Source organism: Chelonoidis abingdonii, chromosome 10 (genome assembly GCF_003597395.2).
Source record: "Chelonoidis abingdonii isolate Lonesome George chromosome 10, CheloAbing_2.0, whole genome shotgun sequence".
NCBI lineage: Eukaryota > Metazoa > Chordata > Testudines > Testudinidae > Chelonoidis > Chelonoidis abingdonii.
Window position 1 is genome coordinate 26,680,737 of NC_133778.1, and position 25,184 is coordinate 26,705,920.

Genomic DNA, 25,184 nt, shown 5'->3' on the forward strand with positions numbered 1-25,184 from the left:
GTTGCCAGCAGGTGTTGGAGATGGATTGTCCATGTGCTTCGGATGGAAACTGATTCCATCACCAGAATAGCAATAAGATGGACACCTGAAGGCAAGCGAAAACGACGCCACCCAAACACAATGTGGTGAAGAGCTGTGGAAGCCGAGTTGTGGAAGCCTGGGGCACAGCGGGGGAACCATTGAAAGACTTGCCAGAAACAGACAGGAGTGGAGGAGCTTCGTCATTGCCCTAAATGCCAGAGGCGTAATGGGAACATGATGATGATAGTACCCAAGAGGTGGGTGGTCTTTGATTAGCCTCTGTAAGTACTAGTAAATGTTTCTTGAATTTTCATCACATCTGCCTTTCTTTTTACATGTTGCTCTTTCCATTTAGTATAATCCATAACATCATTCTCATTTCAGATTATAGCGTTCCAGTTAGAGGTGTTTTTTGCTTTTTTTAATTGTAACGGTAAAGTTCCCGTTATACAATACCAAGCAAACTGTATACAACAGAAAATCTGATGCATGGGCTGCTTTCTGTAGTGCTACAAATCAAATATGACATGTCTACTGCTTATAAAAAGGGAGAAACACATTCCAAATATCATAACAATAATTTTACCTTGAACTCGCATTTGTAATAGCTCAGAATAAATTGACGAATGTGAGTTAAGAGATCACAGAACCACCCACAGGCTGTGCGTGGATCTTTAAATCCCCACCAAAATATGGAGCTTTGTATACAGAGTGAATGCAGAGTATGTGTTCGTTATTTTTTTAACTAGATAGGACTTTCATAGATAGAGAAGTAGCAATGTAGACTGAACATTACAGATCAGAAATGAAAGAACTATCGACTGCTAATTCCGATAGCTACTCCCCAAATACCTTCCTATATGTTAATATCACAAGTATCCCCAGGTGTGCTTCTGAGCAAGGTGATATTGCTCAACCCTGCATGTACAATGTGGCACATTTTACTCTGGATAAAATTAACATGCAGCATTTGTGCATTCATTTATACTTATAGATTCTGCAGCTTGGTCCATAGTCCTGAGCTGCAGTCTTATTGCTTATATGTTAAGCAGCATGAGACTCAAGTCAGTTTTTGATTGCAAACCATTGAGGAAAACCCTGCTGTAGAAGGTAGAGGTGGCACTCTTCTCTCTGAGTCAGTGGTGAATCAATGTTTCAATGTTAGGAGGCAATACAGGCCCAATTCTATGTTCTCCTTCATGTCACAGGTAAACAGAACCCTTCCAGTTCCAGATCCAAAGAAATTAGAAGTTAAAAGCAGACTTGGTGAATTTGAATAATCTGGTCCTACCTTCCCTGAAATTTGTCTGTAGGTTCTACTTTTGGCCCCTAAGTGATATATTTCTACAGGCATTTTCTTCTGCCATAGGGACTTCATAGCAATTCCAGTAATGGATAAGCTTTGTGAACTGCAGATATTTATCTCATGGAATTTAATGATCCAAAGGCATATATCATCTTACTTAAAACTTGCATGACACCTGACACAGAAATTACAATAGCAATAATTTTACACCACTCATAGTTTCAGTACATATACAGTGAGTTAACAAAATAACACCTTATGACTAAAACTAAGCCTGTGGAACCATTTTTATTGGGCAAGACTGAAGTCTCTATAGAAGCTGTTGAAAGTTATGAGAAAAAATAATGGAAAAATAGGTATTTGCCCTTTCTGAACATTGTTCTAAGTCCCAAAATTCCACAGCCTATTGTCTAAAGGACCTCAATTCTCCATTGTACTCTGGCACAGTGCAAGAGGAAAGACCTGACAGGGACCCAGTCATGGCACCCTGATCCTGCTTTCTCCAGTTCTGGCATAGCTTAAAGCTTCAGGGGGGCAGCTTTGAGTTACACGGCTGGTGAAAGACCTTCTGTCAACAGAGAATCAGGTGTAATGGAGCATCCCTCTGCTAGATTCCCTACCTTCTTGTCTGCTTCCTTTACATGCCCCTGTCCCCTTATGCTGGGCATAGCAATAAGTGATGAGGCAGGAGGGTAGAGTTGTAGGAAACAGATCTCTAATAAGCATCCTCATAAGTCCCTGTTCCCTTACGAAGCTCTAGAATTGATCAGTTAGCCTCCATGCCTTATCTCGCATTTCTGAGCCCCTGATGTGATACCAAACGAGGCCCCTCCTGAAACCTGGTTCCCCTTTCTTCCATTCCACTCATCATAGCATGTGGTGCATGGCAGAGCTGGAGCAGGAAGTGGAACAATCACCTCTATCAGCTTTATCCTGCATGGATATACCCTGTCCCGAGGGAGCTCTTCAGGGGCTTTCTCCCACTGCTTTGGCAAAGTGCAAAGTGAATCTAGCAGACCAGAGACTCCAGACTCCTCCATTGACTTCAATTGGATTACTCGTGTGCATAAAGTTGCTCAAATGTATATGTGCTTGCTGGGTAAGAGTCTAGGGTCTAGATCAGGGATCGGCAACCTTTGGCACATGGCCCGCCAGGATAAGCCCTCTGGTGGGCAGGGCTGGTTTGTTTACTTGCTGCATCCACAGGTTTGGCCAACCGCAGCTTCCACTGGCCGTGATTCGCCATCCCAGGCCAATGGGGGTAGTGGGAAACGGCGTGGGCTAAAGGATGTGCTGACTTCCCGCAGCCCCATTGGCCTAGAGTGGCGAACCATGGCCAGTGGAAGCTGCAATCAGCCGAACCTACAGACGCAGCAAGTAAACAAACTGGCCCGGCCCACCCCGCCCCGCCAGGGGCCTTACCCTGGAGGTCTGCAGGCCAAAGGTTGACGATCCCTGATCTAGATTCACAAGGGGGACTTAGGCACTGAAAACTCAGTTGGGCCCAACATATTCAATAATTTATTTGCAGCATCAACAGGAGAGATAGAGAAAGACCCACATCCCAGTGGTAAGGGCACTTTCTTGAGAAATGGGAGCCCCATGTTCAGTTCCCTTCTCCTCATCAGAGGAGGTGCAACTGAATCTGCATCTCTCATGTCCTGGTGGATTGCCCTAACCTCTTGACTGAAGGTTAGAAAGGAAGCTACTGCTGCCCCTCACCCCCCAAGCTGTTTTATGTGGCATTAGTAGGAGGCCTCAGAGGCAAGGGAAGACCTAATCTGAGAATCTCACTGGGAGTTAGGTGAGATGCACATGTCCAGCAGCAGAAACTTAGCACCTAGTAGACTTTTACAGCAGGAATGTATGTGCCTCCAGAGTTAGGCAGTAGCTGAGCAGGGTTTTGTTAATGCCACTGATGCCAAAAGTGGAAGTTATGCACCCAAGTTTTGTTGTGAATCTGGCCCTAAATGTGCAATTTTGGGGATTGGGTGGGGGAAAGGGGTCTGCCCACCAAAAGAATTGTCAAAATGCTATAGTGCTTAACTGTAATTCAATCTCAAGTTCCTGTGTGCACCCTAAAGGAGAACTTTGCTGCTAAATCCTGCAATCGATGTTTGGAGAAAGTAGTCATGTCTCTGTCCCACCCTCACCCCCAATATCTATCTATGGTGTTTTGTTCACAAAGTTGACCTCAGTAATAGAGCCTGGTGTGTTTTGAGAACAACGATTGTGTTGACATGGGTGCTGTCAGAGGCAGACTGGCAATATCTCTGAAAATTGCACTAAATGCTTGGTGCTCATGCAGGCCTGCACTGTGCTGACAAGCATTTTCAGCCTCTGGGACATGATTGTTGTAATCTACTACATTGTTCTATTTGCAGTAAGCCCACAGACTGATTGCAGCTGGGGGAAGGGGTAACACACAAAGAGGGTCATTATGAAATATTAACTCCTTAAAAAAAATTTCAAGAAATTTCTCTCCCGGCTACCAAACCAAGTGTAAACCTACATGTGAACACTGCTTTTGCCCTCAGACTCGCAAGTGTCCACTTTTCTGAATAATCGAGATCAATATTCAAAGGCTTCAGCCTTGCTAGTAATCTTCGTCTTTTCACATAAAAGAATGTCAGGGTGTGGCAGGTATGTCTAGGCACACTGGAGAAGCACAGTCACCAGATGTTTCTGATACAGCGGTCATAGGGACAGAGTTAATACTGGAAGCTTCTGTCTTAATACTGCATTGAAATGAATGAAGGAAGTTCACATTTCTCTTAGTATTACTCATTTATTCAATTATTTCATTTCAATGGCACCTATTCAAAGCTCCGAGTACCAATCAGAAGTTGAAATTCACTATTACAAAACCTAACATTTGTCAACACTTCAACTTTCTGAGCACAAGTTTTCCCCTTAATAGATTGTCATGTAAAGCTGTAAGAGACTTTAACCAGCCATTCCAGAAGATCTCACCTAAAACCATTCTTCAGTTTCTTTCACACTGCCTCCCAACCTTCCTAAATGGCCGAGGGAAATTGATTCTTCCAGAGAGCCCAGAATATTAACAAATCTGAGTGCTGAAAGACCAAGTAGGAAAGCTCATTGCTGAGTGAAGGAAGCTTCATTGGGAATGCTCTGCCTGGAGCTCCCTTTCATATCAACAGCCCAAGTGCACCTGCTGCTCTTAACTGAGGCAGTATTGCTCAGGGAAAAAGATGGTTTCTTAGCTAACCAGGTCCCCAAATTAGGCCACCTTAGGTTAAAACAAGCACCTAGAAACTTATCAGAAGCCAGTACAGCTCTTGAAATACCTGTGCTACGTGCATCCTCTGGGATTCTCCACTCGACGAGTGGGCAGCTGCATTCTGCACAAACCTGAGCCTCCAATGCAATGTGCAGCCCTATGCAGAGAGCATGGCAATGATGATGGTCTCAAGGTGAGAAAGGTATGAATGGTAGCAGGAAGAGCCACAGCAGCAAGTAAAGCTCACATTCTCATGTCTAAACACAGATAGGAAATGTCCTTGTCCACACTTCAGAGCCCTGATGCAACCAGACTCTCTTTGTATGTTCAGGGAAAGGAGTTCCCAGGCAAGATTTGCAGTGAGGGTTTTGCAGAAGCAAGCTAGCCATGTGACTTTATTGCCATTTAAATTAGAGTTATCCTCAGACACGTATTGTAAATATCTTTTTTCCTTGATTTAATCTGCAAAGGGTCTTGCCTTAGTCTTTTAAAAGGACAGCAAGATCAAATTGTATGGATCCTTATTGCATTTCCTGGGTCAATGTCCCATGTCTCTGAAAACTTGAAGGAAAACAACGGAATGACTAATGTGAGCACTAGCCGTATTTTAATCCTGCTGGGTACTCTAGATTCTATAGTTAAATAATCACAGGAAAAGACAACATTCCCCAAGTACACACTGAACTCATTAGCAGATGGAATCCTATTTTCCCTAGATCCCCTGTTTATGTAGGGAATTGTCCCCTGAAAAAAATCATCAAATGCTGCTCGTTATCTGTGGAGTTGAGTGCCACCAGCTGAGCTTCTGTAGCAGAGGAACTGGTTGTGGCTTGAAAATAAACATTAGCATATACATCTCTTTTGTTTCAAATGAGCTATTTAAAAATGAGGTGTGGGGGTGAAGGATTGGAGAATGGTCCTTAGGAATCATCCCACTTTACCTCCAAGAAGTCAGGCTAACTCTGTACTTAGCCAGAAGTAAATGAAAGGCAGGTGTTTGGTGGTAGGTGACTTGGAACAGAAAGGAACAATTGCAGTCAACTGGGTTCCTTCTTCAAGTAATTAATATTTATTACACAAAAACGAAGTACAATTCTATGGTAAAAGCTCTCGATGCCCTCTACTAGTGAAAAGGGGAAAATGTTGCCACAGAGAGCTTCATTTGCATAGACTACCTACCCATAATTCTTCTAGTGACCTGTGGGGAGTCACCATAACTGTACATGAACTTGGATTTCAGAGATAGTGGGCTCCCAGAGAAGCTGGGAATAGAACTCTTAGCTTGGGTTAAAAAGCTTCTTGCCAAGCAGTCAGGACTCTACCGGAATGTTTGAAGTGCTTTTGGTTCCCTTCATATGTGGACTTTGCTGCAAGCGATAGCATAGAGGACAGCAGCAGCCCACCAATAGAATAAAGCTGAATCACTAAGTTGTGGTTGGCTCAGGCACTGAGGTTAGCTCAGGCAAGCAACTCCTTTGGGACAAGACCCAGATCTGCAACTTGGACTACTGTTACTCACTGATCCAAACCGTGAGTGGGGAGGAGTGGTGCATCCAACAAGGTGTTACCCATAGGATACTCCCACCGGCAGGTGGGAAGGGAGTTAGACTGACTACTGCCAAACCTAGTGACGGGAAGGGAATATTTTACTCTTTACTTATTTTCTGTTGCGATGTTTCCCAAGTTTGACTGTGGTCCCGCTGCCCAAATGAAGATTTTCTTTTGTAGTTGTGTTTGGGAAGTTCTGCCTGTTAAGAAAACAGAGGAGGGTGTGTCCAGTTTTCTCCATTTCTGAGTGGAGGCTTGAGCCTGTTTAGTTATTTGTCCAGAGGAACCCTAGATATGATGAACACTACTATTTTTCCTGTTAACCTGTCTCCAGGTGTCTACAACAGTTCATATAATCAGAGAACTCCTGAACTTGAGGTTTAGCCCTATGCTGGCCTTTGGAATGGAATCCTGGCTCTGTTGATGCCAATGGCCCATTGATTTCAGTGGGGCCAGGATTTCACCTTGGTGTGCAGTCCAACTTTCCCAAAGTCATTGTTCACTTCTCTGTCTCCCAGGCTGCCACTGTTGTAGCCTTTTCCCTAAACACCTGTGCATGGGAGGGGGAGGCCAAACTATGGATAGCCCTTTATTCACAGAGACAAGTCAGTGCACCTACACACTGGCCCAGCAGGTGTGTTGACTTTGGCTTATCTTTTTAAAATAGTCAGTGTTTGTTTGCTAGCTGTAGAACAACATCATTGTTCAGGAAGGTATTTGGCTGTAATTTCCAAAGCTCTCCAGTGCAGTGGCATGCCCCATAAATGGGAACTGGGTGTCCAAATCCTAGGCAGATTCAAATCATCAGACTTTGTGTCCAAACCCTTCCTATGAAAATGCAGTTTGTTTGGATGGAACATGGGGAATTTTAACATGATGAAATTCAGCTTTGATCCATCTCTCTGTTCCCATTGGAACGAAGCTGGTCAAAACTCAGAATTTCTGGTGAGCAGCAGGGAGCCTGGAAGTCTGGGGTGCCTGGAGCTGATGCTGTCTGCATAGTGGGGCTGCCCCAGAGCAGTGGACCCTGGAACCTTCCAGTTGGAATGGCAGGAATCAGACAAACTTCCATTGAATGCCTGCCATAGTCTTGTGACCTGGTGGTTAAACCTGATGCATTTCACAGAATATTTTGGGTTCAACAAATTGGTATTTTCCAGCTGATGCCTCTTTGGTTGGAAAATTCCTGACCAGCACCATATTGGAAGCACATACCGGTCGACTTCCCTTACTCCTCTCATTCCTGGTGGAGTACTGGAGTTGACTGGAGAGCGCTCTGATGTCGATTTAACAGGTCTTCATTAGACCCACTAAATCAACCCCCAGCGGCAGCGGCGATCTCATGATAATGTACATATAGCCATATTGAGCTAAGCCCCAAGCCTTCAACTGACTCTATGCAGCAGAAGCCACGGGAAGCCAATGAGGATTCAATGTGTGCTCAATAAGCTGCTGACACAGAGCTCATTACAGGCCTGTTGCTCCTGGTTTTTATCATATGCTTTGAAAATACGAGGTTTGGATTGGGCAGTTGACCAAGGGCCTGATCCTGCTCCCATCCCAGTCAGTGACAAACTCCCCATTGATTTGAATGGGAGCAGGACTGAACCACTAAACGTGCTCTTACAAAACAGGTTACTTGTAATCTGTTTAAATGGATGAGTTTATTCTGGCTTCATACATGATTTCCATTTGTGTAGGAAGGAATTAGAGATTTCCTGGCTAGGCTTTAATAAATAATTGTGATTAATTTGTGATCTACATATTCAGTTATGTCCGACATCAGTGGCTTATATTGGCATGCACATTTAAAATTGGGATAGCTGGATTCCAGTCAAATCATCAGGAAGGCCTTTAGCATGAAGTGTTCCAAGAAATTTGGGAGACACATTGTTACTTAAAACTCTGAAGTTTGAATACAGCTGTTTGTTTCATATTTCATTGTTCTCCTTGATCCTTTCACTAATCACTTCTTCAGCATAGTCAGTTAAATTATTTAAAGTTTTAGAGATCTAAGCCTTGTAGGTGCAGCTCCAGAAGTTTACCTTTGGCTCTGATTTAACTGAATGCAGCAGTGGCACAATCTGAAGGAAATTAAAGCACACATTGCATGTTCAAATAACACTAGATGGCAGTTTCTGTATCTTGATGTATTGTTAGATTCAGTATTTGCCTCAAGGGGAGGGTGGTGGTTGATATTTTTCTAGTTTCTTTTTTATTTTTTAATTTTAAATCAAAGTTTAAAAAAACTGGGTGAAATGATGCAAAAGCAATTTCAAACTTGGGAGGGGTGGGAAAAATTCAAGAAGCATAATTCAGTAGTTCAAGCACAGGACGGGAGGCAGAAGGCCTCTGAATTATTTTAAGCTCTGTCTTGGGCAAGTTGCTTAGGACCAGATTTTCAGAGGAATTTGGGTGCCTCATGATATTTTTCAAAACTGCCTAAGATGATTAGACCTTTTACTCCCATTGAAATCAATCTGGTTCTTATTGTCTGTGTTACCATTTGTAAAATGGCAATGGTAATATTTTTTCTGCCTGAAAAGGTAGCAAGTTTAGTCGGTGATCATTCAGAGCTTTGAGATCTTTAGATGGGAAGCACGATAGACACATAAAAGGATTAAGTAGCGCTGTACAAATACTTGAGAATAAAAATACTCAAAATTTGCCCCTTTTAATTTCATTGCACCTCATCAAATAATGCATTTCCTGCAGAATGTTTTGCCTTAGTAAAACTTTCACTCAAGTTGAATGCCTTCTGTGAGAGAGAATGTCAGTGCAGCTTTTTATAATGCATTTTCAGGTTTGAAGCTGGTTGATTAGATTTCAATATGTGAGTGAAGTTGCCTGGTATTTCTAGGATCATGGATAGGAGGAATCTACTTTTTATGCTCAGTGGGATTAGGAGAAGCGATTTTGATTTATCTACATGTCTATTTATCATAATATATTTCTGTATTTATCTAATGTGGGAGTGGGGAGTTAGAGATACCATAGGCCAAGGATGGGCAACTTGAAGGCAGTAGAGGGCCTCAAAATCCATTAAAAGCCTTGGCCCAGGGGGTCTGCCACTGGGTGAAGGGCTAAGGCCCTGCCCTCATAGGGCATGTCATGGGGCTGGGGCAGGGGTCCTATCCTGCCCCCAGTGGGTGGGAGGCACTGGGAGTGGTTGGAGTGAGCCTGCTGCAGCAGGTCCACAGGGCTGGGCCTGGCTCCCCACTTTGGACCATTGTCTCTTGCCATAGTATCATGCAAGGCACGTGTGTCTGCACACAGGCAGGGCCCCACCCCCTTTCTGACTCCAGGGTTGCCAGATCACCTGCTCCGAGCTGCGTTGTAGTGAGCCAAGTAAAACGATCTGGTGGGGGCACCAGTTGTCCATCCCTGCCATAGGCACTCAAAAGATACCAAACTGGGTAGGCTTGCCATCGAGCAGACTCTTGATGGGAGTAGTAGGCTACAAATCCTCCTACCTCACAATACAGCAGCACCACATAATGTGATGGGATTGTCTGTCAGTGGAAGGTCTGTTGCTTGCCTGTCAGATAGTGGGGATGAGTGAAGTCTACTGTGGGATTCCTCAGGTTTGGCTGTTTTGAAGACAGTAAGAGAAACACAAATCCATGTGTGAAGCCAGCATTCTCCTGGCAAAACCCATAAAAAGCATACAGTCAGGGTAACTTTCTCCCTCTCTTCACAGATCTATAATTGCTAAAGCTAATTTCTGCTCAAGGCAGGATTTAGGAAGCTATTTGCAATTCACTACAATTGTACTGAACATGCTACAGGGGTAGGCAACTTATGGCACACATGCCGAAGGCGACACATGAGCTGATTTTCAGGGGCACTCACACTGCCCGGGTCCTGGCCACCGGTCAGGGGGGCTCTGCATTTTAATTTAATTTTAAATGAATCTTCTTAATCATTTTAGAAACCTTATTTACTTTACATACAACAATAGTTTAGTTATATATTATAGACTTCTAGAAAAAGACCTTCTAAAAACATTAAAATGTATTACTGGCATGCAAAACGTTAAATTAGAGTGAATAAATGAAGACAGCACACCACTTCTGAAAGGTTGCCAACCCTTGTACTAATTTATGAATAATGCTACATATTCTTACATGCCAGTAGATGGCACACTTTAAATTATCTGCATATATGCAGATACTTCACTTTTAAATAACACTCCCATAACAGTCACCTCACAATCAAACTTATAAAAACTCGATGGTGTGCTGAGAAAAGTTTTATGACTGCAACCCACCCCACCTCCAACTCAAGGGTCTATTATTATTTTATTATTACTGTTCATTATATTTATTATGGTAGTGCCTACGAGTCAGCCAAGATCCAGGCCCTATTGTGCTAGGTACAGACACAGAGTGCAGCTGCTGTACTCAGAGAACTTCTGTTTCCATTATTGGGAGTTCCTCATACAGAGCAGCAGTAGCAATGATCATGTGATGCTCATTACCTCAGCTCTTTGGCATTTTTATATAATGAGAACATTTCCACACTTTAGTTAACAAAAGTGCTGATGCTTCTCTGAACTTCGTGGGAACAATCCAAACCATTTGGGTCTACAAAGCTGGGATGGGAGCATCATAACATACTTTTTCGGGAGATTTCTGGAACATTCTTTCTCAATCTGAAGCAGCAGTAGAGCCAATATATCCTGTGTCATGGTATTTGAAATTTCCTTTTCAGACCCCATACAGGCCTGCAGAAATAGAAAGTAATGGGAGCAAATATAACAACTCTTTGAAACCTTTAAAAAGAATTCTGTGTAATTTGGGGAGAAGGTTAGAGCTGACTTTTATTTAATATGACTTGGCTCCCCTATTCAGAGTTGGGTGAGGGTACTGTTACCCAAAAACTCTCAGAATGCTATGACATTCTGTAGCAATGTTATAGAAGCCAGAGTTTAAACCAAGTAATTATTACTGAATACTTTCTTTGGAGCAAGTTCAGTACAATAAACTTCTTCAAGGTTAAAGACATCAAAGGTGTAATGGACTTGTCAAATCCTATAAGGAATTTGGATAGTACAGTACATATTCTATCTCATCAGATTACTGACTTGTAACAAAGCTGCCAGTTCCACTGTATGGCATTTACTGGACTGGATTGAAACTCTAAGCTGTAATGAATTTCAAAAAATTTCATTGCATGATTATTTTTTTCTCAATAAATCAATGAAGTCAAACTGTAAGTGATATCACATGTTCAGTAGAGCTGACTGGGAAACTGAAGTTCCAGGAAAACTTGTGAGTTTTTGGGAATTGTTTCTGCTCCAAATCAGGCTGAAGGGGAACCAGGAGCCTGGGCTTTGCCACACTCACCTTGTGAGCTTCTGAGGAGCTGGAACTTTGGAAGCCAGGGCTCCATGGGCTGGCCAGTTCCTGGGAGTCAAGAAGCCTGGAGAGTTTGCCAGGGAGTTTGGAAGCTCTGTGGACTCCAATGCTGAGACAGTCTGGCCTGGTGGGCTGCCCCAGAGCCATGGACTCTGGAAGCCTAGGCTCTCCAGGACCCCACCAGGCAAGCCACACAGAAGATGGCCATATGAGCAAGCATGAAACCAGGCAGGCTTTGGATGGAAATTCATCAAAATTGAACAGTCTCAGTGAAACATTTTGATTTCAACGAATCACCAAATTCTGATGAAAGAGTTTGTTGGAATTTTTTCAACCAGCTCTAATGTTCGGATGCCTTGTCTCCTCGCTGACTAAGAAGATGGGGCATTTCCTCCCCAGGCATCCCTTGACATCAGGGAGATGATGATGTCTGTTATGTTGATCCCACTTCTAACCTGCACCCAGGGCATTCTGCTGCATCATATCTCCTTTAGAGCTTTTCTTCCAAGCTCTGAGTTGGAATGACAGCCGCAGCCCCTCCTTAGTCTCATATGAGCTATCCACCCACTGAATTGGCTCCCCTCTGATATGTCCCCAAATGTGTGATTTTATGCTAAGCTATTGAGAGCAGGCATGGCACCTGGCTGTGAAGATGGAGGCTGAAGAGGCCCCACTTGAATGGGGTCTCCACTTGTGTCCTCATTACCTTCCATAAATACTTTCATACTGGGTGAATATAATATTCAAAGATGCATGTTATTCCATGTAGTAAAATATCTTGCCCATTTATTTATGCAGAGGCAGAGCAATCTGACAAGCCATTGGATGAGGATCTATAATTGGCATCACTGAGGGCCCAATTCAGCCATCTTCATTCCATGAGTATTCTCCATTGAAATAAATCAGGACTAACCCATAATTAATAGCAGAATCGGGACAGGAAAATTAGGGTATAGAAGATGTAAAAGCCCAGCACCCTCATTCGGGACTAGATTTCAATGCAGCTTTGCTCTCAGTTAGGTACTCAAACAAAGTGGTCAGGTTTTCAATGTGCAGCAGCTCCTTTTTTCCCAAGGGGAGCTTTGGGGTGATGAACTCTCTTAAGAGAGTGGCCCTAAATTTCTAATGGAAATAGCAAGAAACACAACCCTGACCTTTTATATGCGGGGGAGGGGGAATGTCAGGCCTTCTTTCTGGATCATGTAAAGGCCAAATGGCAATTTCTTCCCCTTTCAATGATCCATATCTGTATCTCCATATCTGAATTTCTTTGCTCTTGTGATTTATTTCAGAGCAAATAGTGTGCATATCCTTTATGATTTGTTTTAGTTTTTGTTAAAACAAACAAGCTCTTTGTAAAGCTTATGATTTCAGATGACCAACATCCAAAGACACTAGTTTTTCTTGTGCTCTTCAAAAAGGGATCCTAATGGCTCCTTCAGAGTCTCTCTATTGTGTCAAGTAGTCAATTCAAAAACTGACAGATATTTACCTGACATAATCATGGAAGCAGCCCTCGCAGTTCATGCATTTGCAGGCAGTCTCAGCAGAGAAACTGAACACTGAATAGGTCTGGGGCTCGACCTGCCATCTCACTATTAAATATGGTCCCTTCAGGCAGCTTGCAGGTGCGGCAGGAGGAAGCTTGCAGAGCTAGTGCCAGAGCTACACCTGTTCTGTGTAAAGAGCTTCAGTCCCTAGGGCTGTCCATCAGGCCCTTTCACCATTTTTTTAAGTGGGAGGGAAATAAATCACATTCTTTTGCATTTCTAAGTTATCATTGCATCAATTACTTGCGTGGGCCAGTGGAGAAACAGATGTTTCCAAAAGAGAAGGTATTTTCTTCCAGAGAGAGCTCATTTTGAGAGGTATTAGGCAGGCATTTCAAGCAGAGAATTTTTTTCTACTATCCCTACATAAAAGCTTTGTGAGTTCGTAGCCATTCTGAGAACTGTTTCATCTAACCTTTAGAAGTACAATAGTGTGAACCGAGTTCAAATATAAACAATCTGTTTTTTCTCCACACAGTTTTACTCACAATTAAATGAGAAACTCAGTTCCCAATTGAGCCTTGAGTAGGAGATGGAAACTGTTCCTAATGATTGTTTTGTCACTTGGTCAGCACTTGTATTCAGAATGATAGAATTCACAAGCAGATTCACCCTTTCCTCCCCTTATTATCTGTTGGACTGGATCAAAATATATCCTGCTCCAATAAGATCCTATCAGGTAGTGAAAAGGTAATGCTGCTTTTAAATACTGTCAGTCACTGTGTGACATTTTCAGTTACCCTTACAGGCCAGTAGGAGGCTATGTCTATGGTGCAATTTAACACCCATAGCTATCAGCTGACTTGAGCTCACACAGCTACAGTTGTGGGGCTGTAAAATTGCAGTGTTGATGTTCGGGGTCAGGCTGGAGCATGAGCTTGCAGACCCGATGTGGGTGGACAGTCCCAGAGCTCAGCCTCCAGCCTGAGCCCAAATGTCTACATCACAACCGGTGTCCTGCATGCCCAAGTCAGCTGACAGCCCAACCATGGGTGTTTAACTGCACTGTAGACATACCCTAAAGGTTAACTGCAGAGTTAACTTGGGCATTCAGCACCCAGGTTAGCCTAGCCCAGAAGTGAGCAGCCGCACTGCAAAGCCACAATTAAATATATTTTCATTGTTGCTGAGCTCAATCTTAGCAGTATGCTACTAAGACTTCTGAGGACATAGCCCCTGGTTCTTGGTGCTGAGCTGCTCTGTGATCCTTTCCCACTGAGTTATGGGGAAAACTTTTCTGGCCTGGTGAGACAGGGAAATTTTGAGAAGGCATTGGAAAACATTGTCACTCAAGTGGTTTAGTCTGAGTGCATACTGTAAAATGGGTGAGTTACCAGCCTGGCTGAAAGCAGCACGAAGGCTTGCGCCTATACCCCAGGATGGACCAGCTAGCCTGGGTATAGGAATGTTTTGGGGTTTTGAAAGAATGTTGGACTCCCCCCATTCCACAGGAAATTCGTAAATTGTGTGGTTTTGCTCCAGTGTGGATTTTTTTTAAAATTTAAATTTCCCATAGAATGGGGATTCTGGGTTCCCACCAGCATCAATACCATGTATAATTTCAAAGTCCAAAACTAGAGGCCACTGATGAAAATGTGGCCCAAAGCATTATATCTCCTCTTCCTCACTTATAGGCCTACTTTATTTTTTTCTAGTTGTACTTTTTCCCTTTGAGGTTTGGAAAAGCCCTTTGATTAATATTAAGTCACTCCGCTCTCTTGCTGCCCTTCTCTTTTTTTCTCTGAAAGCCTTAACTGGCTCTGAATAGTCGTGTCTAATAAAAATACCTCTCTTATATAGCACTTCTTATCAGGAAATTTCAAGGCGTTTCACAGTCTTTCAATGTATTTCTCTTCACAGTGCTATTAGCCCCATTTAACGGATGGGGAACTGAGGCACAGAAAGGCTCAGTGTCTTGCTCAACATCACATAACAAGTCTGTGGAAGGAGAAGGATTGAACTTGGGTCTCCTATGTCTTAGGTGAATTCCCTAAACATTGACCCACCCCTTCTCCATTTCCAGCACAGATTTTCTCTTTGGCCAATTTTTCACATCAATTGTATGTAACGCTTTGTGTCTTAATTACAGTGAAGGAGTCATGCCACCAAAAAGGACTTTCCAAACATGGACCTACCCCTCCTTTGATGCCAGGCTCAGCTATGTCCATGGCACTGCCACCACCATCACCACATCCACTTGGCCCTTCTGAGATTACTATATTCCCTGCCCTCTCCACCCATTATGTTGATCTAGGGATCCATACTGGGAAAGAGTGCAGGGAATTGGCAGGCTGAGAGCAGGAGTGAGGGGGACCATGAGCTTATGAAGAAAGGAAAATGAAGCCTGTGGACTTTGATGATGATTGATGGATACCCAGGTTTATGAAGGCTCCAGCAGAGTTCCATTTAAATGGTTATAATGCTTTTTAAAAGGTCTTCCAGCATATTTTCATATGCTATGCTACTCTCCCTTGCCTTTCTAAATTTGCCTACCATCAGTAACAAGCTAAAGTTCTGGCCTCTGGTTGGGAACAGCTTCTTTGGGGAAGCGGCTGTACTACACCGGCCAATGAACTTTAAGATCTACAATATGACGACCTGATCCAAAACCCATTGAAGCCAATGGAAATACTTCCATTGACTTCAGTGGCCTTTCGATCAGTCCCTAATTTCCTTGGAGAAACTAAGTCCACCCCCATCCACTTCCCAGTGAATATTTTTTTTTCTAATCCCCCGTGCATATTTTTCAACCCAAATTCAGTTGTCGGGGCTCTCAGATCAATATCATTAAAATTTCATTTGAAGGTAAACTGTTTTTAAGAGGCTGGTCTGCCATAATCTGCAATTATGTGATGTGCTAAGTGAGTGGAACTTTCAAAGGTATTGAAGGATTCTTTTTTTTCTTTTCCATTTCACTAGATGACATCCAATGATAATGGCCTTAACATGATGGGAAATTAATTGAGAGCGCATTTCTACACTACCATAATTTTATCATCCATCCTATTGCTGCTATTAGCAGGAATACATAACCCCATGGGTGTTGTGAGTGAATCTCTTTGAGCAGAACTTAGTCTAGAGGTCATACTGTTAGCTTCTTCCATCAGCCGGGTGTCAAATCATTGTCAAAAATAAATTACTGGTGTATTCATTTTTTTAGCTTCTAGCCTTGTGCTGTGGTGTTCAAGATGATTTGTAGTTGGCCATTGGGGAGAGAAGAGTGCTGGTGACCATTTCAGGCCTCTTTCACCTAGGCACTTAGTGGAATCGTTACATGTTAACTCAGATGCGCACAGCAGCACTTGTGATTTAATGTCCATTATAAAGTGGCATTAAGAAATCATGAATTCTGACTCATCCACAGCCACCCTGGTACAACATCCATATTTTGGTGGATCTGCTTTGGTTTATTGAATCACATCACATGCTAAATGAATACAATCCAAAGCACCTCTCTAGACTGATCAGTCACAAAGCAGGATTTCTTACCAAATTTGCCATCTTAGCTAAAGAATTATAAAGAGCTTAATTGTCTTCAAGACCTGATTGTTTCACACTTTTGAATGATTTTAATGCATTTTAAGCTGTTTATAAAAGCTGATTCTTCTCAGAAAAATGATTTAGGGAGAAAATGGCATTGTAGGATTCCATGTTTATAGTTTCATTGTAATTTCCGTATTTAAACCTGCTCAATTCCGGCGTGGGAGGGGGATTTTTTTTTCTTCCTTCCAGCCCAGCAAGCTGACTTTGTTCTTGTTCACCATCCCTTGTAATAAAAGTTCTGCAAGCCAGGTTACGCCTATAGTTCTGCTTGTTAAACCTCACCATCTTAATTTTATACCTCTGACACCCGTGTGGGCCCATTGGCGAATAGTAACCAAATGAAATGTTTCATTTTAAAAAATACTAATAAAAGGGAAAAAATGAACTGATTTGTAAATGGAGAATTTTCCTGGAACATTTGTGTTTCATTCAACATTTTATGAAAAGCTGGAAAAACAGGAAAAAACAGAAATTCTGTTTGCCTTGTTCACCACATTTCTCTTCCTTTTGCTTCTTTTTTCCAACTTGCCATTGGAAAAAAGAGGAAAAGGGGCAGGAGTGGCAGGAATCACATATTTTAAAATAACATGTAGTAGAACAAATTCTGGTTTCAGATGGATGTGCCCAGCTCCCAAGCCAATAACTCCCTAACTCAGCAATATTTGTATTAACTTCTCTTAAGTTTTCTTAAGGTTTGGTATTTAATATTAAAAACCAATTTGAGCAAAAATGCATTTAATTAAAACATGCTGGAGATTGTTCATCCTGATTGTGGTAATACTAGGACAGAGGGGCCTGATCCAGAGAAGTGCTAACTGCTCGAACTTCCATAGAAGTTAATGAGACTCAAAGGCAGAATCAGATCAGTGCAACAGAACATCTGCACTATGATAGAGCTTTGTGGTAACCAGAATTGCAAATGTGAACATTGCAAATAAATATTTTAGGGGGAAATCCTGGCTTCTTTGAAGTCAATGACAAAACTCCCATTGACTTCATTAGGACCAGGATTTCACCTAATGCCTTTTTGATTCTAATTCACTGAAACCCAGTTCAACAAAGCGCTTAAACAGGTGCTTAATTCACTTTGAAATCAATGGGACTTGCTTAAATGCTTTGCTAAAAGGGATGGACTGCTGAATCAGGGCCCTTGAGCAGTTCAGATACATTAGAGCTCACTATGGGCTCAAAGCTGAAAACTCTTAAGCACCTTAATATATTACTGACAGACTGAAATGACTGTAGGAAAGGCCTTTATAAGTAGTTAGGGCCATTTTATTGTAGCACTGAGATATTCCAGGATATGAAATTTGGCATTCGGCTAGCACAACGGAGTGCCCCCTGTCATTCTGTGTTGCCTGAACAGCACATTTGCACTGAGATGAGTTCTTTGAAAGGAAGGCAAACTGATGTTTTGATTTAGGCATTACAAATGACTTAATTCCCATGTTCGTTATTTGCAGCCTATTTATTAGATTTTTTTTCATTTATTATTTTCAAATTGTGTCGCAGTCTGTCAACTATTTGTTACACAATTTCCCTAGAGGGAAAATTGAACTTCATATCCATGCTCATAGATCACAGTATGAATAAGACTTGCCACACTCCCAGTTGGCAGGTGGGGAATATCAGTGAATAACACTGGGATATAATTGGCTTTAGCTTCTCACGTTGTGTCATCAGAAATTGCTTTATTCTTATAGAGCTTGACCTAAGAACAAGGACATATTTCAAATTCCAGCTGGCTTAAATCACTGTATTAAGGGTTTTTGATAGAGCTGAAGTGTTATTACCAAGGCTAAACTGCTTGTTTTTCAAAATACTCTGTGGTTTTGGGGGGAGGCGGTTGCTGGTTTCTCTCTTGACACATTAAAATGCTGACAATTCTGATAGGGACATCTGGCCTGCAAATAATACACATTCAATTTTATGCCAGTTTCTCTCTGAACTACTCAGGGTGGTTGCTACAATTATTAAAAGGATGAAACTCTTCTTTAATAGTAGCAGCTTAGTGCTTTTATTGTTGCTGTGTTAAACATATGTTTGAATCTGATCCTCTTCCAAATTTCATTGCCAGTGGGTTAAGAACACAAAGAACATACCCCAGTCCTGATTAGCTAGTCCTGTGCAATACTACAAAAAGCAGCAATGGTAATTTCTCAGCTCATTAGGTGCATATTCATCTTAATGGGGCATCAAAGTTTAAAACTATAATGCATTCTTCTCATTTAATACTCCAGAGAACACGCACAGTAACCACATGAAAGCAAAAAGGATTTCAGAGCTGGGGCTGCACAAGCAGGTGTCTTCATTCCCTTCCGACAGAAGAGAAGACAAAACTTGATTTTGTCTGATCCTGGCTAAATAATCTTGTTTTGCTACTCACTGATCATTCCGAATGGATAGTTGCAAGGCTCCTTATGCGGAAAAACAAATTTGTGTTTTCAGCCAAACTCTCTAGCAAGCTAAATATAAAGCTGTGCACAACAAATGGTGCTAAGTGTGGTCCAAATAACAAAATGCAGTAAAATAACGGGTGAAGATTGATGATAATCTTTGCGGTGGCGGTTGGAACAGAGGCCCCATCTACAATGGAAAACTTTGTGTACCTCAAGAAAGTTTAAAAAGAAAATTTGAAAAGGCCTTAAAATATTTTCATCTACAAATACTTTCAGTTAGTACTTACACTTTAGAAGGTACAGAGTATTTCCTAACTGTGGCTGAAAATAATTTCAGGCTAGAGTAATGCCTGATCCGTGTTTATCAGCACAACTGTATTACTGCTGATACTGTTTCCCGTCCACCCACCCCAAAAAAATAAAATCAGAGCACAGCTAGTTCCCAGGACTAGTTTTTCTGGATTTCCCCAGGTTTAAGGAAAACTTGAGTACTGTATGAATTCTATGCTTTTCAATTAAGCCTGCTGGATTCATGTGACCAAACCTAGCCCTGGAGCAAGGAAGTGTTACTCCACTGATTTTTAGAAGGTGAGGAGGCACTTGCTTATGTGGGCTGAATTTAGTCCATGTTGTAAAGCCTTTCTGCAGCACACTGATTTGAGATGTTGACTTTCTAGCAGTGTGTGTTCCGTAGGATAGAATATAGTCTGAATTCTACAAGCAGACAGATGGGATAAAGTGTACTAAAACTATTCATGGTGACTCTCACAGAGCCCCAGCTCTCAGTTGCTTTTTTTGTTTTATACTCCTGTAGCCATAATATAACATGCTGCATAGAGTTACTACTATTTATCTGTGAGGTGGGCCACAGAAGTCTCTTACTAATCAGCTCTTCTTTTCTGTGGGTTACATTGAGGCTATATTCAGGGCTTACGTATATTTAGGAAAGCACTTAAGCATATGTCCTCTTGCCATGCTTAAGTGCTTTCTGAAATAGGGATGCCTTCTTGAATCAGGACCTAAAAGAGAGAACTCTGGCTAGGGATGTATTAAAAACACTTTTATTCTATAAGGTGTCTTTTCTGTAAAGAGAGATGTACAAAAATTAATATTTGTACAGAATTATATAGTTGCAGACTGAAATAAAATACGGGCTAATAGATCACAAAATTATACAATGATTGAATTATACGGAAGTGCAGAATAGCAGAGCAGGACAGAAATTAAGAGGGCTAGGCTGAGGGGATCTGAAAGGAGACGAAAACGAAACAGTGAGGCAGAAATGCTATGAAGCTTGCCCAAGTGATAGGAGTTACAGAGAAGGTTTTGTCTCCAATGGTGGGGAGATCATGGGATGAAAGAAGAGAGTCAAATTCTTAGCTGGAGTAAATTGACAACGGTCTGCCTCCAGTGGAGCTGCATGGATTTATTCTAGCTAGTCAGCAGAGGAGTATACGGAAGGTCGATCCAAGAGATAGAATGGAGGAAAACCATGGACCATTAAAAACAGGACGGTAACATGCAATATCAAGTTGGTGAAGTTGTCGGGGGGGAGAGGAGGGAGCGTATTTCTGATGTTTGTGAACCCCGGGCAGAAGCTTCCTGCTCTTGCTGCAATAAGGAGAGCAGGGCCTTGATTGATCAGATTCAATTTTATGGTCTTGTTCTCTTTATCTTTCCCCATTCTCCTCAGTTGTGGAGGTCTCGGTTTGCATAAAACTAAAATTTGGAGACCAGAATGGGGCTCTGTCTAGAAGGAAATAATAGAACATAAATTACAGAAATACAGGGGCACTTGTTGTTCGGTTCAAATGATGCAACTCCACTGCTGTGAATGAATCTGCCCCATTGTGACCCAGAGCAGAATTTGACTGGTTATGTACTGCATGTTCTGTTTTTTCTTTTCTCATTTTGGCAGCCCAGTTTATTGCCTTGTTTAAATGTTTATTTCATTGCTTCTGCAGTATAGGTTTTATTAGGAAAAATGCAAAATGTCCTCTTTAAGTGATGGACCAGTATGCAGCTGTGAAATTCAGTAAACCCAGCTATATACTTCCTTTGATCAACATAGGCAGCATACATCAGAATCATAGCATGTTTTTCCACAGACATCCTTAGTATATCCTTGCAAGGAAAGAGGCTACTCATGCAAAGGAGCACTGTCCTACAAGAAGATTAATATTAATACATCGTCTTCGTGTTCATAGAAGAGTAACTTTACAAAAACACACTGTTCTATTAATTAAAACTCCCTTCTCTGGCTGCTTGAGAAAGTATGGGGCTTGATCTCATTGGATTAGTTATAGGTTAAATGCAGGAATTTCTGGGTGTGATCCTATGTGATCAAGAAAGTAAAATAAATCAATAATGCAGAGCTAGTTGCCAGACAAAAAATTGTTCCCTACCCACTTTTATCAGACTCTAGAAGTTAATTTTAGGGTCATCTCAAACACCAGGTGAATCTATCTCAAGATTTATTAGCAATAAACATGATTGATACCTAGCAGGCAGAAGGCTTCATTTGTCAGTTTATTTGAACAGAGGAGCCCATTAATTTCAACTTGAATTTTATGTCCACTAGGTATAGCTGCTGCAGAGTTACCAGAATTATTTTATTTCCTTCATTCCTTCAAAGTCATACATGGTTCTTATGTTCTCAGAACCACATTTTGTTCCATTAATGTTTTCTGAGATCCTTGGATGGCAAGGACAGTCTGAAAAAACTGTAGGATTTATCCTTACTGACAAGGCAGAGCAGTACTAATTAAAAATATGGTGAGAGGAAGAGAAACTGAAGCCTGTTTCATGGGAATTTCAGTTTGAAAATACATAAAATACTCTTCTTCATGGGGCAAAATCCTCCCCCTAGTGGAGGCATTTAGTATAGCAGGTCAAGCAGCATGCTGCCAGCGCACATCTGGTACCAGAGTCGTCGTGGGCTGTGTTGCCATAATGCTCTGCTAGTTACTTCCTTTTTTATCAGAAGTAATTGTGACTGCTTCTCTACTGGTCAGTGCTTGTTGATGGCACTATACGTGCACACAGGACATAGTTTCAGACACCCACCATTACTTTTAAACAATATGCTATTTATGTAGTCCTGGCCTTATGGTAACAGCAGGGCTGAAGTGAAGCAAAAGGGTAAGTATAGTAATAGAAAAAGTAAAGTCCATGAGAACTTAGGGTGCTGAGTATCTCTCAGGATCGGGCCCTTGCAGAGGATGCACATCGGTTGTTATTTAGATCTTAGTTGTAATGAAAAGTCTCAACAAATTTAAAATGCACCTGACCATGTAACAGAGGACAAAGGTGTTGCCAAATTCTGTATTTTTGCTAAAGGAAACCAAAATACATAAGCAACCATATTTTGGTTCCCTTGATGGGCTGGCACTAGTCTTCAAGACAATATCTGTTTGTTGATGGTCATTTGTTTGCAGTAGTGCCTCCCACTGAAGGGTAAGCCCTTTCCAAGCCCCAAGAGAGATGGTCCATGCTCCAAGCAGCTCCTGATCTATTTCTTCCTTGCTGCTTTAATTTTGCTTCTCTAAGGTGGCAGCTAGTTGCTATTCAGTCACCTGATTGGACAATCTGTAATTTTATGCTTTAAAAAGGGACTCTACTTTAGATCCATATTTGATTTATAGGGGTCTTACACTATGTAAATGTATACAATGGTTTTCTCAACCTTTATGTTGCTATGGGGCAGGTTATGATGGCCTTCAGTTTGCCTTTGTGTGCCATGCACAAGGAGCACAACATGAGTGCTCTTCTATGATTGTATTTAATCTGTATTAATTATGTATTGTCTGAATCAATATGCTCTCAACAGAGTGTTGTGTTCTCTCTCTTCCCACACTGTTTAATAAATCAGGAGCTAGTCTTCTGGCTTTGCATATCAGTGTTGATGCCATGATGGAGAAGCAAGTACTTAAACTCTATTCCTCTTACTCCTATGTATAAATCCATAAAAACTGGTACCTATTGTGGGCAGTGTCTTAGTCTCTAAAGGGGAAGGAGGCTTTTGCATCTCTCAAATCTACAAGAGATCCAACACATTCTATAAAAGGGGTGAAGTGAGGACTCCTCAGGCAGTCCAATCCAAAGTGAGAGCAGCTTGAGGATCTGATGCCCAGCGGGGAATTTCTAGGGTCCTGATATTTCTGGCAGGAGATGGTGCAGCAGCAGCACCTGAGGGAAGAAGGAAACATGTCCCAGCTGGGAGTCCCTTATTTAGCTCTTCTCCTCAAAAATGTTTCGTCCCCCTTCACATACATACACACACCCATCTTTCTCTCCCTTCCAAGGAGAGAGAAGGAGGAGACCTGCAGCTGCCACTTCTCTCTCATCTCTGAAAAGAAAGAGACCAAAATAAATAATACACAACATGTTGTATACATAATCTGTCTTTAGAAATATCTTAATCTTCTAAAGTTCAGGCAATCCCATCACAGTATTTATTTTAAAACAGAACCAAAATACAAGTCTCCATCCTGGTCAAGGATAAGCAGTGGCTTTTGTAGGAATGAGTGGAGAGAACCTGGCATGTCCCCTAACACAGCTCCACACTCTGTGTATGTGTGCGTATGTGGTGTATGTATAAATAATATACTCAAACAAATTCTCATTCTGTTTGTCTGACTGTAGCCCTGCTTAGGAATGTGAACTCCTGTCAGAGACTATTTCTCTTTCATTCCTCCTTTCTCTTCTCCTTGCTGCAGCTCTTCACCCCATCACCCCCTGGCATTGAGACCTGTGACAACCGCTACCCCAAATATTGTGTTCCCCCTTCTAGCTTGATGTACATTACCCACACGAGGGTATGGCAGCCATGCCAGGGAAGGGTCTGTCCCCCAAGTGGTTTGCAGGAGACCAGGGAGCATTTTGTGAGGAAGAAGGGGCAGGGAAGGTGTTGGTCCATACTAGAATACCTGAGAGAGGAACAGCTTGCAAGGGGGGAAAAAAACCAATCACTTCAGTGGAAAAGTTCTACACACACGCATTAGATGCTTTCATAAGGCTCTTCTCAAAGAGAACATTTTTCTTTAGTATCTATCCTTCATTATCACTCTGGACTCATTAAATTAATTTACAAGTAAAAGAATGGAAATGCATTTATCAGAATTCTGTTTAGCTAGTCTTTGGCAGGCCATTGTTTCTTCCTTCCGCTTTAATTTCACCATAGTCATCTCCTGATTAAAATTCATTTTATTTTCCCCAAGTTGGTAAAGACAAAAGATAACCTTTCCCATTCTATAAACTAAATTGGATTAAAAGCATACAACACCTGACTTTTTGTCAAAAAGGATGTATATTGCTATTTTGTACAGTCATTCTCATTAGGACGCATGATCTACGTTAACAACTTCCCACCAGAAATCTTAGAAATCTTAAGGTCTTTATTATGGTTCATTCATAACAAATATTTAGTAGGTGTAGGAAGATATGTTTATTATGTGCTGAAACCTTTATTTAATGTGAACCATTCATTAAACGTATGTCTACATTGGTGACTGTAACACATACACATGCATGGTTGTGTCATAACCCCCTTATTGTCCAACCTGAACCTCAGAAGCATGTGTCTGAAGTCAAGTATGGGGCAAGTAGGGCTAGCACATCCATTCCCACAATGCACTGAAACTTTTTCTTCACTCTTTCCCAATCTATAAAGGTATCTATCTCTCCGTTTTCACCCGTAGTAGTGTGCTGTGCTGACCACATCAAAACAGCTTTCTGCTGCACTCTTTGTAGAGCAATACAGGTGACAATGGATTCTGTGCCAAGAACACATGCTTGGCCCACTGACCACACCTCTGCTGTTCAAGGTGTGCTCAGAGTCCTCCATGACTTCACTGCGAGCAGCAGGAACATTCACCTGTACCGGGGAAATTTCATAGAGACTAGAGCACGTGTGCGTTCAGCAGACTTGGGCCCAGTGACAGGAAAGCATCAAACACTTGAAGCTCCTGTATAGGAAGGCAAAAGATTTGAACAGTTATTCCAGGGGGAGGGGTAATCAAAAATTCCTCTTCCATGAGGATCTTGACCAGGTTCAATCAAGGCTCTCAATACAGACCCTGAAGTGGCTTCTGACCCCTTCTTTAACTCTGCTGGTCTCATTATCTGTGAACCTGAGGAGGACCCTGAGCCACAGCAGGAACCAGAACCCAAGGCTGGTAACTTACAATGGACCCTCACCCTCCCTACCAATAT